This window comes from Hemicordylus capensis, chromosome 1, assembly GCF_027244095.1.
Source record: "Hemicordylus capensis ecotype Gifberg chromosome 1, rHemCap1.1.pri, whole genome shotgun sequence".
NCBI classification, from domain to species: Eukaryota; Metazoa; Chordata; class Lepidosauria; order Squamata; family Cordylidae; genus Hemicordylus; species Hemicordylus capensis.
In genome coordinates this window covers 150,357,576-150,375,566 of record NC_069657.1, presented here as the reverse complement: position 1 = coordinate 150,375,566, position 17,991 = coordinate 150,357,576, and the positions used below count along the sequence as shown (strand labels likewise).

The window sequence follows — 17,991 nt, the reverse complement described above, 5'->3', positions numbered from 1 at the left end:
TTAAAGATGATTCGTTATACAGTAGCATTACGGCTCCTATCAAATAAATGATTGTGAGTATGTGGGTTAGAAGCTAAAATATGGCAGTTATGAGTGAGCAAGAGTGAGAGAGCGCACCTGTGTCTCTCTGTGTCTGAGGCCAACACGTATTTTTGACATTCAAGAAGCCTCTTGCAATAACTTCCACCTTAGACCTCAGCTTTTCTCTTTCAGGCTGCAGACTAGCACAAAAGTACTAATAACGATAACTATGAACACTCTGGAGACTCTGATCATCAGAGATAGCTATATCTGTGGACAGACATCTGGTTCCTTGACTTAACGCACACAGATAAACCCAGAATTCACTGTGCACCATGCTGATTACAACAGAGAGATTCCTAATATCTGACCACAAATATTACTTCACCTCAGGGTGAGCTCAGATCAAATGCATGCCTACTTTCTGGCCCTAGTTCTGCATGTGTCATGCTTTTACATGTGCCAAGAGCAGGTGCTTTGATCTTGGTTTTCCCCTGGGTGGGACAATTCCAGATTTGTATAGGCATTCAGCTGGTAGACTTGCTCAGGCAGCAAGGGGTGGGGAGCTTTCCTAAACCAGAAGAAAATATTGTTTCCCTCTCCTCCTTTTCAGGTCACTGAGAAGTTACACATGACTAAATATAGATAGGTGTGTACAAGCACAAAACGAAAAGATTACATGGGTCAGTAATTTCCGTGAATTTCTTTGCAAGGATTGAGCACTGCAGCCAGGAAATTGTTCCTTTTGAAAGGCATCTCATTCATAAAACACTGGAAAACAAAAAGGGCTTAAGACTGGGATATATGGGGGTCCAAACCCCTGGGTTCTCTTCTGCATCTCTTTGAAAGTACACAAACATTGCTCCTCATTCTCTTTAGGACAGGGGTTCTCAAACTTGGGTCACCAGATGTTGATGGATTACAACTCCCATCATCTCACCAGCTGGGGGTGATGGGAGTTGTAGCCCAACATCTGGGCACCCCAGTTTCAGAGGCCCTGCTTTAGGAAATCTGATGTTTCTGTTCCTCAAATGGGAGAGTCTATGAAAAATAGCAGGGTGCTTCAAAAGAGAGAGAGAGAAAAAACTCAGAACTGCCTAATGGTATATGAACATTAACTGAGTGTGTAACACGTGTCACAACAGCACACCTGTGCATTTTCCTCACCTGTGTACACATACTTTGTTACCTAAAGTCAAATCCGAGAAGCCACATACTTTGTTACCTAAAGTCAAACACGAGAAGCCTAAATCAAGTGGGAGGAAATCCACAGAACTGGGAATTTAACAGCACTGTTGCAGGAGAGTGCAGTATTCATTGGTGAGAAGACCTTGGGGAGTAGCAGTGGAATCTCCAGGAAGCATATTTGACAAGAAGAGGAGAAATGTGCATGCTGAATCAGGGTCTAGGTTCTAGAGGAACCTGAACCATTGACTTTTCTTATTGGTATCAGTTACTTTTCACATCATCTAGAATAGTACAATTTCTGCATCAGTTATTAAACTGCCCAAATGTTTTCAGAACTGCTTTAAAAAAAACGCTTTATGTTTTGTGTCAAGCTGCACATTAAAAAGAGCCCTGACACAGAGGCTGTCTAGTTTGATTAGAAAAAGATTGACTGTAAGGGAGGGTTTACCGGTTACCCACTGGTAATGGCATGGTCTGAGGTCACATGATGGAGACACCATGCTGAAGTCAAGATTATCGACGTCTGGTCAGTGCTTGGGTGGGCTACTGTCTGGGAATCCTGATGTGTACACCACCTTGAGTCCCATGATGGGGAAAGTTGAAAATAAAATGTTGCATAACAAACAGCATTGTATCAAATAACACTGAAGCAAATGAACAGGATTATCTATGCAAAGGGTGCAAGTTTCGTCAGAGACTTCTTTGCCCTCACAGTCCTATTGTGTGGTCTAATTGATGCTGATCAGCTATGAATGTTGATCTAATGTTGGCCTACCTACAAAAGCCCCAGGAGGGATAGAATTAAAAGTGGAAGCCCTGCCAGAGTATGTACTATCCTTCTTGCCCTCCCTTGCATTTCAAAACCCTCCCTTACATTTCTCTTCCTGGGAGAGAGAAATGGCACAAATGTTTCATGATATGAAAGCAAATAAAAAAACTAGGAGAGGTAGATTTGAGGGTAAGGAGAGAGGACAGAGCCCTTTCTGTCTGGAAACTGCAATGAGTGCAAAACGCAACAGCTAGGGTTTTATCTGGAGCTACCCGGTAGAAGCACATCACACCCATTCTGAAAGAGTCGCACTGGCTGCCAGTTCATTTCCGGGTCCAATTCAAGGTGGTGGTTTTGACCTTTAAAGCCCTTAATGGTTTGGGCCCGGGGTATCTGAGGGACCGCCTGCTCCCAAGGGTTGCTGCCTGCTTGACAAGGTCATCTGAGGGGGCGCTGCTCCAGGTGCCGACAATGAGGGAGGCTAGGTTGTCGTGCACTCGGAACAGAGCCTTCTCTGTTGCTGCCCCCAGACTCTGGAATGCTCTCCCAGTGGGTATCCGCTCCTCAGTCTCCATCACAGTTTTTAGAAAACTTGTCAAATCATGGCGTTTTACCCAGGCTTTTATATTATTGTCTCCACTGCTGCTTCTTGTATTTTGTACTGTTTTTATCCTTGTGTTTTTAATTTATTATTATTATTTTTAATCAGATTTGTTTTTATACTTTTTAGCTCAATATTTATAACCGTGTTTTTAAATTTTATTGTGAGCCGCCTTGAGATTTTCTTAATGAAAGGCGGGGTATAAATTTAACAATAAATAAATAAATACTCCTGCACAATCACGCCACGATGATACTTGCCTTATTCCCAGTGCACATAGCATCTCAACATGATCGTACAAGAGTAAGTAGTAGTATTCCAGAAGATGTAAGGGGTGGGGCAAAAAGTGCTTTACCTTTTTTCTGAAGGCAAAGGGCAGATTCTGCCACACTGGGGTAGAATCATGGTCCAAGGGGGTGGGGAGCTTCAATTCTAGAAGTTTTTGCAATTTTCTTCCATGATACAAGCCACTTATAGGACTTTTTAGACTTTAAAAAAAATATTTAAAATCGACTAACTAACCAATCCATTTCAAATTAAATATGCAGAGCCCTCCCACCCGGCCTTAAATGTACGCCAGATATCAAAGTTCTAGGCTAAGCCATCCTGGAAATATACAAAGTGTTGGGGGGCAGGGATGAACCCTTTGGGTACAGGGAACCATCTTATTTATCTTTCTGTCTAAACCACTTTGGAAACTTTTGTTGAAAAGTGGTATATAAGTAGTAGTAGTAACCCATACACAAGCCCAGTAGTCTCTCTCTTTCATATACATACACAGACACAGACACACACACACACACACCTCTCTCTCCCTTCTGGATGTCTATTATTTAAATAAAAATTTAAAAGTTTATTATTAGATTACTCCGGCCTTTTAAATGTTGATTTTTACAACGGACAAAAATTAAATTTTGTATTGTATTTTGTATTGGGGTGGGGGAGGTGTTGTGATGTCATGTTGATGTGTTTAGAAAACCAAGGAAACTCCATGTTTGCCCAGAATACCTCATTCTAACTTAAAGTAACCCCAGCCCAGCTCAGGGACATCACTGCCTCTCATGATCAACGTCATTATCTCTCTCCACTAAATTGTATCTATGAAACTTGGTTCTCACAAGGTTCTCACTGTTTTTCGCTGACAGTTAAGAAAACAGGATTTAACCAAATAAGGAGTAATCACCAGATGAACAATGAATCATTCGCATGTGTACTAGACACTTAGACCACCATTTTATTGTCACGTATACTATGTCTAGGGTGTCAGCATCATTCAGATTGTTTGTATAAGTGTAAGATGCACCTGTAACCAAACGGTAATCAGTTTGAGAGCGTAAGCCTATTGACTACCTATTGCTAAACTGCAGTAGCAATAAAGCCTCTACATAATTCCCAATGAATCTGTTTGACTAAGAGGCGGACCCAGGGACAAACCATGTTCACACCAATGTGTTGTGTTGTGTGTTTTTGCTGGATGTTTTAATGCTGTGTTATGAGCTGTCCAGAGAACAATTTGTTATGAGGCAGCTAACAAATGACGATCATGATGATGATTAATGTCTCTGAGTTGGAGGAAGAGGCAGCCAGGCAAAGGAAACAAGAAGGAGGCGGTGGCAAGGAGGAGGGCTTGAACAAGACTGAGTCCTGAGGCAGCTCTGCCTCCCTTCTTTAAGTTCAGCTTCTGCCCATGCGGCCGCCAGGCAGGAAGAGAGGCCTCTGTGCAAGCCCCGCCCACCCACAGGCCTGCCAGCCAGGAAAGAGCCTCCTGATGGCCAGCCAGACTGCCATTTACGGTGTGCCTGACCCCTGCCTCAAAAAGCTCAGGAGGATTTCAGGCAGCCAATGGGTCCTCTTTATCATCGAGGGCCTGGCAAGTGCTCCCCCTTTAATCCAGCACTGGTTCAAGGGAAAGTCTGAGAGCACAGAGAGGAAGGCATCTGCCACTAGCAAGAAATAAATCAAGCAGGTCACACTGTTTTCTAGTAAGTTGGAGATGAAACAATTGAGGAGAGGCCATGATTAACAGCTTAATAATAAATGAAAGGCTGGTGCAGAGGGAGAGTTCTTCCTTGTTTTCTGTGGCCATGTGAGGAGGATGCGGTCAAGAAAGAGAGATTTTTAGGCAATATTAGGGAAAATGTACTACCTGTCAGAAGAATTGGGCTCTTCCAAAGCAAGGTTGCAGGGTCCCTAACTTTCACATAATTATCTGTCAAATATTAGTTTATGTTTCACTAGTTAAACTGCCTCATGGACAAAGGAAATTGGACTCTTTCTGTAGGTACTATGACGATTCATACAGTTATCACAAAAAAGAAAGTTACAGTAATCTGGTGATCTTAGAAGCTTGCACAAAAATTGTTTTCCTCTTTTCCAGCTGCACAGCTAACTTTTGGTGTGTGTGTGTGTGTGTGTGTGTGTGTGTGTGTTTAGGGCACATGGTATCCCTGTGTGTATGTAATATGTAACCAGCCCATATTCATTTGCTAGCTGGCTAGAATGACAGTCTCCTCAATTAGAACCAAAAGATCTTAGGGCTACTAGGAGTGTTTCAAAATATTTCGTCTGATCAAACCATAATAGGGACAAAGAGGAAGGGATAATAAAGAGTCACAAGCCAAAAGCGATTGTAAAGTGTAATGCCAAGACCTTCAACTCTATAAAAGGTATAAGTAAACGGAATCAGTCTTCCTCAAGCAGTACTAACAGCCAATGAAATGGTTCACATTAGGAAAAAAGTTGCCGGGTCAGGGCTACAATAGAGGTGGCACATCAAAAAAATTTTAATGAGGCATTTTGGAACCACAATCTCTAAAATAAAGTGCATTCATGATTTATGGAAAGATGAAAATATAGGCAAACGTGATGCTTTATGGAGCCATGATAACACAGGAATTTATTATTTTATTTATTTACATTTTATATCCCGCTCTTCCTCCAAGGAGCCCAGAGTGGTGTACTACGTACTTAGGTTTCTTCTCACAACAACCCTGTGAAGTAGGTCAGGCTGAGAGACTGGCCCAGAGTCACCCAGCTAGTATCATGGCTGAATGGGGATTTGAACTCAGGTCTCCCTAGTCCTAGTCCAGCACTCTAGCCACTACACCACGCTGGCTCTCATGAGCCTAAAGGACATCTAACAACCTAACAATCCTAAATATGGGTCATAAAACTTCAGAGAATACAGTAAGGGAAGACACATCAGTCAGCTGTGGGTGCTGATAATACACTGGCCAGTGTTTAGGGCAAAAATAGCATGTCCTTATAAACAGGTCAAGCATCTAAGAAACTTGCAAGTACTAGAACCTTAGGAAAGCCTCCAACAGAAGCAAGAGAATATAAACCACATATCCTTATACTTCCTTTTGTCAGTAATGAGCAAATTGTTTGGCCCCATTTCTTACTTTCCTCCATTCTGTCCATTTATACCTACCCTGAGTTTCCTGTCCTTCAGCCAGTTACCAATCCACACATGAACCTGTCCCCTTATCCCATGACTGTTAAGTTTTCTCAAGAGTCTTTGATGAGGAACTATGTCAAAAGTCCAAGAATACTGTGTCAACTGGATCACCTTTATCCATACACCGGTTGACACACTCAAAGAACTCCAAAAGATTGGTGAAGCTAGATTTACCTTCGCAGAAGCCATGCTGGTTCTTCTTCAGCAGGGCCTGTTCTTCTATATGCTTAACAAATTTATCCTTGAGAATACATTCCATCACTTTGCCCAGCACATACATTAAGCTAGCCAGCCTGTAATCTCCCAGATCCCTTTTTGAAATTGGTGTTCCACTGGTTACTTTCCAATCCTCTGATATGGAGTCTGATTGTAGGGACAATTTACATATTTTTGCGAGAAGGCCAGCAATTTCAAATTTGATTTCTTTAAAGACTCTCAGGTGGATGCCATCTGGCCCTGGCAATTTGTTAGTTTTCTTTTTTTTGAGACAGTTTAGAAGATCATTTTTCGTCACCTCTGACTCAGTTCTTTAGCCTCTGTCCCCAGGAAGCTCAGTTCAGGCTCAGCATTCTCTGCCATGAATTCAGAAGCAAATAATTTGCTTAGCTTCTCTGCAATCTCCATATCCTCCTTAATAATCCCTATATTAAATTAAATGTTGAAGAGAAGATCTCTTCTAGCCCCCTTCCAGAAGGGGGACACAGCTTTCCATATTTCTCCACCACAAAAATTACTAACATTTATAAAACACCTTTCAACAAAAAGAAGTTATCACGGCAGTTTACACAGCAAAAGAAAAAGAGTACTAAAAATAATCATTTTTCCAGATTTGGGTATATGTTTGCAAAATGATTTAATCTGAAAGCAGAGCAAGAGATCCAATATTCAAGCAAAGGTGCATTTGGAAGATACATTCCACAATTCAGCACAAACCAAGTACAAAAAAACCCAACTAGCTCACCAATTGTAGAAAATGTTTACTGTCTGTAACTACCAAGCACTTCTAGCTGCTGCGTGCACTGGTGCCACATGCAATTCTGTTCCCTTTTCCTGCAGAGCCTGGTCTATTCTTGGCTTTCAAAACCAGCTCCCCGCCCTTCTGAGTCAGGCCTCAAGCATCTGGCTGCTTGAAGCAGAGGGAGCGGCCCAGAACTCCTCCCCTCAACAAGTTATCCTCAAAGAAAATGCTCATGAGCCAGCAACTGAGAAACAGAGACCTGTAGCAAGCGTCAGCAAGCTCTGTGCTTGAAAAGCCTCCTGTGCGTCCTTCTTGCAGACCAAACAGCAATTACATCAGCAGCAGAATATCACCAGCTGGCATCTGGTCTGCATCCATTGTTGTCTCACTATGGAAATCTAATGAAGGGAGAAACTAGTTTCTCACCTGTGGCTGATATTAAAAGTCACAGGGTGATCCAAAGGTGACCCAAAGAGTGACTTGAAAGTCTCGATTTCAGGGCTCAGTTGGGGAAATATTTCTTTTGGTAAGAAACAAATAAATGTTTATTTTTGGCAGAAGCATGCCGATTCTGCCGAATGCTCTCGGTGATCACAGAATGCAACACTGACATCTTGCAGCTGCTAAGACCTTGGAGGGCAATTCAAGGTATGCCTGGGAAGCCGCTTCATTGTCCAGGACCTTATGTCTGTGGCTAAGTTTAGGCTATGTTTGAATACAGTATATCCAACACGAGGGCATGTGCACAGGTTAGAGACCCCAGAGTAGTGCTGTGGCTAAGGGTTTTTCACTTTAAAGAGGTTTTCTTACCAAAATATATAAAGCAAAAAATGAACTCCTGAAATTCATCTGTCCCTTGAGAAAAGAAAAGAAAAAAGAAGGCAGCTCATCTGAAGCATGGGAGTGAGTGGGGGGAGGGAAAGAAGACAATGCCAGCATTCATGTTTGCTGGTATATATATACCTGCCTATCATTTCAGCTGTGAAATTAGCAAGCCAGGCTCACTCCACAACTGAGGGCTACAGCTCCATTATACCTGTGTTCATTTCAGATTACTGGGTGTGTCCAGCACTCTGCCTGATACAGCATAGTTTTCCAAGCATCAGCTTTGCCTGACAAACCATTACATAATTAGCACATTATTTCAGTGGGTATGGGATGGCAAAAATCTCCTCAGGACGAGGTGGCAAGGCAGGGCAGGGAGTGTTTTTTGGCTGCAACATTAAAAAAGCAGATGAACTTAAGAACTACATCAAGGCAGTACTGCCTCCCCACTCTTCCTGTGGCTTTGGAATCTGCTCTGACTATTAAGGGGGCCTGTACCCTGGTTCCCTTTTTAAATCAGGCCTGCACAACATAAGGTAAAGGGGCCAGATGTGGCCCACAGGAACTTTTTTTCTGCCCACCCCCGGTAGGAATATCCGGCAGCAACACAGCAGCTAGAAACTGCCTTACAGTGCTATCCTATGCATACTTAATTGGAAATATGTCCCATAGTGTACCCAGAGAGGCTTACTCCCAATTAAGCATGCCTAGGATTGCAGCTTGAAAGCAACAGCAATTTAGGGAGAGGAGAAGAGGAGAGGACTTGGCATTTGTTTGGGGCTGCCATGTACTCCACGTACCCCATTGAATAAGGACAGGGCCTACTTTCTGGCCAATAACCCTGGTTAAAAATTGTAGGTCCCTTGATGGGGGGTGGGGGTGCTGCAAACTAACAACTCCTTTGATGAATAATTAATTTTAATATAGTAATTAATGTGCTGTGCTGAAAATGGACCTTGACCCCTACATACCAAGTCATGGTCGGTTCTGGCCCACTGCAGCATTTGAGTTGTGTAAAGATTTTGCCGTCAAGTCAGTGTTGACTCCTGGAGACCACAGAGCCATGTGGTTTTCTTGGTAGGAGGGGTTTACCAGTGACTCCTCCCACATAGTATGAGATAATGCCTTTCAGCTCCTTCCTATATTGCTGCTGCCCGATATAGGTGTTTCCCATAGTCTGGGAAACATACCAGCAGGAATTTGAACTGACAGCCTCTTGCTCCCTAGGCAAGTTGCTTCCCAGCTGCGCCATTAGGTGGCTTGTTGTGTACCCATTTTAAATGATCACACGTACAATCAGTCAAAAATACACTTGTAAGCATGTACATATACCTGTCACATTCAGACCCAGCCCTTTGGTGTCTTAGCTCACAAAAGCAAGAGGAGGCCAATTAGCTTTCATACTGATGTACCATCCAAGGAAATAGGGTCATGGCCTTACTTCACTTGATAATGTGAAAGACTCTGGGGCATGATCTCACTTCAGGCAGTGGAATGCTAGCAGGAATTTGCAGGGCAACAGCAGTTGCCTCTGACCTGGTTGTTGCTCCATGGAAAGCAAGCAGGTGACCCTCCTACTCAACTGCCCTCCCTCAGGGCCCAGCACCAAGGCCCAGGTAGCCTTGCCTCTATGACACTAAGATCACAGCTGGGCTTTCCGGTGCAGCACTGTCATAATGCAGAACTATTTTTTTAAAGCCCCTTATTTCCAGGGACACCCAATGATCTGAGGCAGGTGGTGTTTAGCCACTCACATGTATGCCAGTTACATTACAAACTGTACAAAGACCTTCATGTCCCCTGCTAACTGAGCAAAGGTGTAAAGTGTGCCATCAAGTCGATTTCGACTCCTGGCACCCACAGAGCCTTGTGGTTGTCTTTGGTAGAATACAGGAGGGATTTACCATTGCCTTCTCCCGTGCAGTATGAGATGATGCCTTTCAGCATCTTCCTATATTGCTGCTGCCCAATATAGTAGCAGCGGGGATTCGAACCAGCAACCTTCTGCTTGTTAGTCAAACATTTTCCCGCTGTGCCACTTGAGGCACCTTTTAAAAGTGGTGATTCTCTTTATTTAGCGGGGGAGAGCAACTGGCCCTATCCATCCCCAGCACACCATCCCTCCAATGATTGTTGCTGATGTATATCTTATGTTTCTTTTTTAGATTGTGAACCCTTTTATTTTTATCTATGTAAACCACTTTGGGAACTTTTTTGTTGAAAACTATATTGGTCATATTCGTATTTAACATGTAGATTTGATCCCTGTTGGGGATAAGAAAAAATGAAAGTGGGTCAGGCCAATTGAAGTTCTACAATGTCTTATCTGCCAAGAAACACGGAACTGGAAAATAGATAGATAGATAGATAGATAGATAGATAGATAGATAGATAGATAGATAGATAGCCTGTTGTGAATGATTTCCCACCAGTATCCAAAGGAATGCACATATCTTATCTATACCTTTTGGATCTAGCAGGTCTAACATTATGTCCACCACGTGTACTTTGGTCAAGAGAAACATGAAAAATTAAATATACAGAATAAGCTTGTTACTGGAGAAAACGTACTCTATGGCCAGCCAGCTAAGGTCTGAAAAGCCCATCATACCACCTCTGCAAGATGATGAACGGATCTGGGTTGAAATAGACACAATGAGCTGTTGAACATAGTGAGCCTCTTCTCATGAGCGGTGAGAAGGGCTCCAGAGCAGGCTGCTGGGAAGGTGGGTTAGATGTACCTTCCCAGCAGATGAGCAGCTCTTCCTAACTGCGAGGGTGGATCACCTGCCCAGATTAACACTGGATCCTGCCAACAGCGCTGAGAGCAGGGGGTTCCAGGACAAGCTGCCCTGCCCCCTGGAGCTCAAATATTGGGATCTCCCCACCCCCTCCCCCACCCCCAAGCCTGCAAGCAGCTGCAGCTGACACAAGACTGGAAAAATAGGGTTAGGAAAGCACTCGTTTGTTTTGAGGGGAGGATTCACAAGCAGGGTCGGATTAACATAGTAGCAAATGTAGCATTTGCTACGGGCCCCGCGTTTTCTAGGGCCCCGCATGCCTGGCTTAAACGCCTGCCCCTTCTTTTGCTCTCTATTTGGTGCTCTCTGCTGACTCTCCTCATTGCCTGCTGCTGCCCATTCTCTCGCCTCCCTAGAGGGCGTTTAAGCAAGGTCTTCCTGGCAGGAAAACATACACAGAAAGAGTAAAAGAAATAAAAGCAGTTTAGATTAAAAAACAACTAACTATTAATGCTGGGCGGAAGAAAGGAAGCTAAAGAAGATGCTATTTGAATGTTGCCAGCGTTTTCCGACTGACTGGGAGAGGGTAAAGATAAACAATGAGAATGTGTACCTTTAAGAGGAAAAAGAAAGCCGGAAGTAACTCAGATGCACGGCAAGAGGAGTCTGAAAGTTTAGCGGATCAATTGAGGGGAGCTTGGAGGGAGATTATATTATGGTCTTGTTGGGTAAGGTCACTTATATCCTCCTTTAGTATCTAGTGCTGTTGGGAGGGAATCTGTGGTCATTGTTTTTCAAGGAACTGCCAAATTTAAGGTGAGCTCCTTTCCTCTCCTCTAGAACTGAAATAACTACTGCTGCGTTGCCAACTTCATTAGCTTTACATTGGGATGCCCATTGAAATTGTACAAAGATAAACGGAGGCTGCAAACCTAAACACACTTACTAGAGAGTAAGGCTCATTGAGTTCAGTGGGACTTACTTCTGAGTAAACATGCTTAGGGTTGCACTGAATGATTTGTGCATTTCCTCCTTTTAATATTAAGCATGTTAGTGTAATTTAGATTGAAAGAGGCTGTGCCTCCTGCCAAAAGATTGTCTTTTGGATACTTCTGTTTTCATGGAAGTTGCTAATGCACCTCATCACAATCACATTCATTTGCAATGCATCAACTATTTTAAATATACATCTGCTTTCCTGTCAGGCTTGCACAAGAGGTTAAACATATATTCTTAATATTGTCAAATGGCCCTTTTAATGTGATGGCTGCTGGGATCCAATATGTTCTGCACACATTGGAATCAAACATCCACTGTTGTGTGCCACAATTGCTAATAGGTTCAGATTTCTCAAAGTACAGAACTCCTGAGAACCTTTTAATTTAAACATTCAGAGTTTTGTTCCCCACCCCCTTTCTCTTTGTGAAAATAACTCCAAAGGAGAACCCACGGTCAGGAGTCGCAAAAGTGTGTGTGTGTGTGTGGGGGGGGGTGTTTTGCAAAGTTTGTTGACTGGCTGGCTCAGCTGAGTGGAGACATGGGGTGGTTGGTGGGGGGACACTAGGCAAATGAAAAAAATGAATTACTTTACTATGCAAGTAAATAATTTATGTTTCAATATTTATGTGCATTTTTTTATTTTGGGGCCCCTTCATAACATATGCTACAGGCCCCACACTAGCTTAATCCGGCCCTGTTCACAAGCGGGTTTGCCACCGTGGTGCCGCGGGGATCAGACGCAATCCCAGCAGTTCACATGCACATGCAAAACCGGGCTGGGCTCCCTTCGCCTGCTCTTGCATAGGCGTGTGAATAGCCTCCGTATGTCTGTCTTCCAGAGGCTCCTTCCAATGTTTCAGTTTAGTGCAACGAGAGGGGCTACAGTGCACAGCTCCTTCGCACACCATAAGGCATACCCAAGAAGTCCCCAACTGGGGTGCTGGTGGTTCCACAACAGAGGGGATACTACTGCAGACTTATTCCGTGTAACTTGAAGTTTCTCATACTACTTGGATGGAGCAACACAGAAGAGCCTCTCTCATAAAACAAAAACCCTGATGTTCATTTTATGGGTTGTTACATTTGCCAAGCAGCAGCCTGTCCTGCACGGATTTACGAAGCAGATTATATCGGTAAAGCAAAACCAAAATAGTGTCCTTTTAAAGGTTATATCCCACATTTTGGCCTTGAGAGGCGCTTTGTTTATAAAACAAGATTTAGAAAGATTACTCAAGCTGGACTCATTTCAGAATAGCTGCAACTCAAGCACATTCATCACTACTGCACAGAAAGTTTTAGGATGCAATAAAAGCAGTGCTAGTACACAACAGTTTTAAAAGCATCCCCCAAATAAGAATTTAGCAGGGACAGCAAGCAGAAAAATAGGGACATTTGAAGAGTATGCTAAACACTGACCTCTGCTGTTGAGGTTAACAGGGCTTGCGGGGCAAAGGCCTCCCTCCATTCAGACCAGGCCAGTGAGTAATCCCTACCTACAGCACTGTGAACAGCGGACAGGCCCTCACATTTGGCCCAATACTCCTTCCCTTGCAATAAGCAACAATTTGCTTGCTTGACCTGCCTGATTGGTTTTCCAAAATACACCCTGCCCAGCATATTTTTGCTCTCAAGAGTGTGACATGCTATGATTGGAGTCAGCGGCACACCATACGTCAGCAGCAACTCTATGCCAGCGCTGCTGACCAGCTGATGCTGCTGTGCACTTGCAAGCAGCCCCCGGCAGTGTTGCGCAAGAGGGCAGTTGCACCACTATTCCAAACCGTGTGCCCACAGTCAGTACCAGATTTAGACACAAGCTGAGCAAGCTACAGCTTGGAGACTCACATTAGGAGGGGCCTCTGAATACCCCACCACCACCACCACCAAATTTAAAATCTTACATAGTGTATGTTCATTTAAAGGTATTTCCAATGCAGATAGGTTTATTGCCAGATAACTGCTAGCGTATTGTTTTTCGTTGCATCTTTGCCAAGTAAAATTAAAGCACTATTATTTCTATTTTCATTGTCCTTTTTGTTAGAATGATAAATATTTTTGTAATGCTATGTGGTGTTTTAAGCTTGACATAGTTTAGGGCTTCTTCAGCATGTCATAATCTGGACCTGCCCACAGTTGTGTGGCACTACTTCCATTGCTTCCAGTATAGGAAATGCTGTGCTGTTGCCAGATTTGGCTTATTTTAAGCCAAATTTCAGGTTACGGCCCATTTGACCCACGAGTATACCCCTTAGGTTCTGGCAACAACATGCTCAACACTGCTGCCTGCAACATGCGCAGCAGCGCCAGCTGATCAGCAACACCAGTGTTGCATTGCACCTCATAAAGGTCACTAACCTATCAACCGATAATGAAACTATTGTGCTTTTAGCACATGTAACCCATTGTCAGAAAAATGAGACTGAAGTCTCGGTACAAGCCACGCAACATGCAAAGTGCGGACAACCTCCCTTTTTTTCTGTCACACAAACTAAACTTAGCAAAACCATCTGAACACAGGGACCACAGGTTCCCTAGGTACTTGCTACTGCAAAATTGAAACATAGTCAGATTAGCTCTGTATTCACCAGGAAATGGGCTGCCATATTCTGGCTCTCCAAATATGGGTGCCTAATTTGCATATTATGTAAATCGGCTTGGAAATAATTTTTGAGCAGAATAGTGACTGCATGTTTTGTTCCGTAACTCCGCTTCTGCAAGGGCTAGAGCTTAGCTTTTTATTTTTTAAATTAAAGCTGAAATCCGGGTGAATCTGGGTGGGCTAAACAATCTGGGTGACATGCTTAAAATCCAGGTAAAACCCAGAATTTCAGGGGGGCATGGCAACTCTAACCAGGAAGAACACTGCTTAAGGGACTAGTTGCCAAATTACTAGAAGTGAGCAAGGCCCTATTTCTTCCTTGACAAAAGTAGCTGGGGAGGCAAGAATCCTAAAACCCACAAAGAGGAGAATGATCAGAAGCAAACAGAAGGCAATCTTGGCAAAAATGTTTATTTTTACTTGGCTATTGCCTATATACCAACATCAGACATTTTGATTTGGTGGTTTTCAGTCTAGCATAGTTACAGGCCATTCTCCACAGGAAGAACAAAGGCATTAAATAAAAGTCACTGAATTCACGTTCACCCACCTATTTTGCATTCACATGCATTTAGGAATGGAACTCTTCTTTGACTACCCACCTATTGTCTTTCAAATAAAACACAGGTACTCCAAGAAATCAGACAGCACTGCTCAGCATATACAATCCACCTCTCAGTGCTAGTGTATACCTTTACTCCTAGGGACTCTTATTGCTGACCAACATTGGCTGTAAGCAGATTTTACTAAACAAAATCTAGCATCATAACAACAACCACCCCCATGAAGTTTACTAGTTTCCACTTGTTACTACCATCAGTAGTTTCTCTAGGATTTTTACTGTACACAATAAAAAGTATGTAAAGCAAAACCTCTAACCAACTTCCTCAGCAAACTTTATCCCTTTGTTGGCTGCCCTGATTTTTTAAAACTATTATTTAATACTTTTCTTTATAACCTAAAGAGAGAAGAAGAAAAATCAGTACCTAAACACCACTGGCACCTTGAACAAGTTTTGTGGAAGTATACAATCTTGGGCATTAATTAATTAATTATTTATTTATTAATTAATTAATAGCTCTATTTGCTTGCTGCATATGGACATAGTAGTACTCACAGCATGTAGTTCTAAATCTGCTTAACTCACTATCTGTGCCTATTTCCTACTTGACACCAGTGTCCTCTCTAATTTTTTTCATCTGTGTGCAGAATGAGTTTTGTTCTGGGTGGCGGTATCAAGGCAGTGTGTGCACATGTGCATTCAGAATGGGGCTTTCCTGATTCAACCTGAGTGGGACCTAAAACTAACTGAGCAGACATCCAAAAACTTGTGACTGCGCGCAAATGCGCATGCCTTAGAGGGAACACTGCTATCATTAAATCTCCCAATGTTTTTAGATTTACTTCAGTGCAGCTGAAGGGGACACTCCAAATCTGCTGTGAGCAGTAGGCCTGGAGGAGAGGTTTTTAACCCTTTCTCTGTGCTGTTTTCCTGATCAGGTATATTTTCCCTTCCCTGGTTATTAGGAACTTGCAGGGGTGAGAGATTTAGATTAACAAAACATGGAGGGAAGGGTTATCATTTCCTTCCCCAGCACTACTGCTCTGTATTAGGTTTGGAGCCCCCATAGTGGCATTCAAGGAACATCATCAGGGAACCCAATCACAGGTCTCCCACATAACAGATACAGGTTGGCCTCAAGTCAAAATGTAATTGTTCCATCAACCCAGTTTGACCTTTTAATTAAAAAAAAAATATCCTCCATTCCCTAAAGAAGCCTCCCCTCCCTACATTTATACACTTTCCTTTCATGGTGCAGATAACTGTGCATTTATCTCAGTCTTGGGTGTTCCGGTGCAAGGTTTTTGCTCACCTTAAAAAAGGGTTTCCTGGTTACACTACATCCACTTCTGGGAATACAAGACATCTCATGTTAAAGGACAAACCAGGAAAGGTTTCCAAGTTCCACCCTTTTGTTGTAGTGAGTGGCTCCAGTGCTAGATAGAACCTGAATCATTCCGAAAGCAAAATAAGTTTTCTGGGCAATGAGGCGAGTACTAGCTGTGCTCAGTTTCTAAAAAAAGAAAGTGTGGAGGTCCAAACCTGCTTGGATGCCAAACTTCCCAGTCTCGAAGCCAACCTGCTGAACTGTGATGTGGGGGCTGATGGTAGTTCCTTGGCAATAAGGGAAAAAGACACAGACTATTTCTTTGTTTTTATTAGGTGCGCTCAGGCCTGGAACCAATGAAGTCACTCATCCAACTGACTGTACAAACAGCTCACATTTCATTTTACATAACTCAGGGCTGACATCTTGCTCTGCAGCACATACAGAAATCTTTGAATCACTAAATACTTCTGCAAAGAGTTGATGCCACATGCATGTCTGCAAGAACAGGAGTGAGTTCCTGTCAAAATATAAAAATAATGACTTGTTTGCATATGCAGGCTTGCAATGAATGCTTCCCGTTCATCAGCTTCCAAGTCGCCCCAAGCCAGCCAAAGCTGGGGCTGGGGCTAATTCAGTGGTGACTGGAGCTCACAGGAGCATGTGTGTGCAGTCACCTCAGAAAGAGTTCACTGTATAAACATTACACCCAATGGGGCACGTGGACAGACATCCATGCATGATGACGCAGCAATCAATCAGAATGCCTAGCTCACTGTGGGAGAAACAGATGGCATTCTGTCAACATGAGCTAGGACGTCAGAATTGAGAGGCAGGGAAAATGTGCACCACCCTCCTCAGTGCTGATGTCAATCCTCACCCTCTAGCACAGTCAGTTCCAAACCATGTGCCATGAGAAATGCATCCATTAAGTAGCTAAAGGCTTCTGTGAAGCTGAAGTACCAATTCCCAAGAGAGAGTTACTTCCTGAATCTCAACTGGATTGGTTCACTGCTTTGGCTTTGTCTCCACATATGAAGCTGATCGGTGTTAATGTATGAAGCCACCATACCTGAGTCAAAGCATCAGTCCATCCAGTTCCATGCACTTCAGTGTTTCAGGCAGGGGTCTTTCCCAGCCCTATCTGGGGATTCCAAGGATTGGGCCACATGCTCGACCAATGAGCAATGGCCCGTTATCATACTTCAGCTCACTGCCCATAGGCTGAATCCTTCCCTGCTTTGCTTGCCCACTTCATATGTTAATCATCAATTGAAGGCCATGTGTGAGGGAGGCTAACAGGGTCACAGTCACTGGCCATACCTCTGGGCTTCCATGTGTTTAGTGTCTGCCTGTAGGGGGCAGCACTGAACATGGGGAAGACCCTGCCCTCTGCAAAGACACAGGGCTCAGGCTGCAGCCAGCAAGCACAGGGCATGGCGAGCTGACACATTCCCCCCACCCACCCACACCATCTAGCATAACATATGAAGAAGCCTATTCAGAAGTAAATATAAATATAAATTAAAAAGAATGCAGGGTGGGGCGGGGGGAGTTCAGGCTTGCCAGCTTGCACCTAGCCTGCACCTGAACACAAGCAGGTTCCTGTACATTCAGTTCCTGAAAAGTAGAGGGTATGGACTGCATGCACAGGAACCTACACATCAAGTGCACACACTTCGAGCCAAACTTCCATTACTTTAGGTCATTAGCCCCGACATGCTTGGGTTTAGGGGTTTTTTGTGTGCTAAATAGCATCTGTGCAGGATGATAAAATCTAGATTGAGACCATGACCTAGAGAAGGGGGCTTTAGTTCTTTGCACCTGCCAGGATCCTGATCTAGAATCCACCCCGCCCCCATGCAGCTGCTATTTAGCAAAGAAAAACTAAGCGCATGAGAGCCAACAATGTGTTTAACCCAAAATATAGCTCAGCCTTTG

General features: G+C 43.5%; 1 protein-coding gene across 3 annotated transcripts in view; it reads right to left on the bottom strand.

Moving 5' to 3' along the window:
• Positions 1-17,991, bottom strand: part of LOC128340392 (protein lifeguard 3-like) — a 50,976-nt gene that overhangs the window by 26,911 nt on the left and 6,074 nt on the right. Inside the window, exon 1 of one of the 3 annotated variants that reach the window (XM_053285411.1) lies at positions 7,257-7,383. The exons of 1 other annotated variant lie outside the window; for it this stretch is intronic. The gene's annotated coding sequence lies outside the window, so the exon portion shown is untranslated. Of the gene's footprint in view, positions 1-7,000; positions 7,223-7,256; positions 7,384-17,991 lie in introns of those variants that run through there. One more of the 3 variants, XM_053285410.1, reaches the window with a different exon arrangement.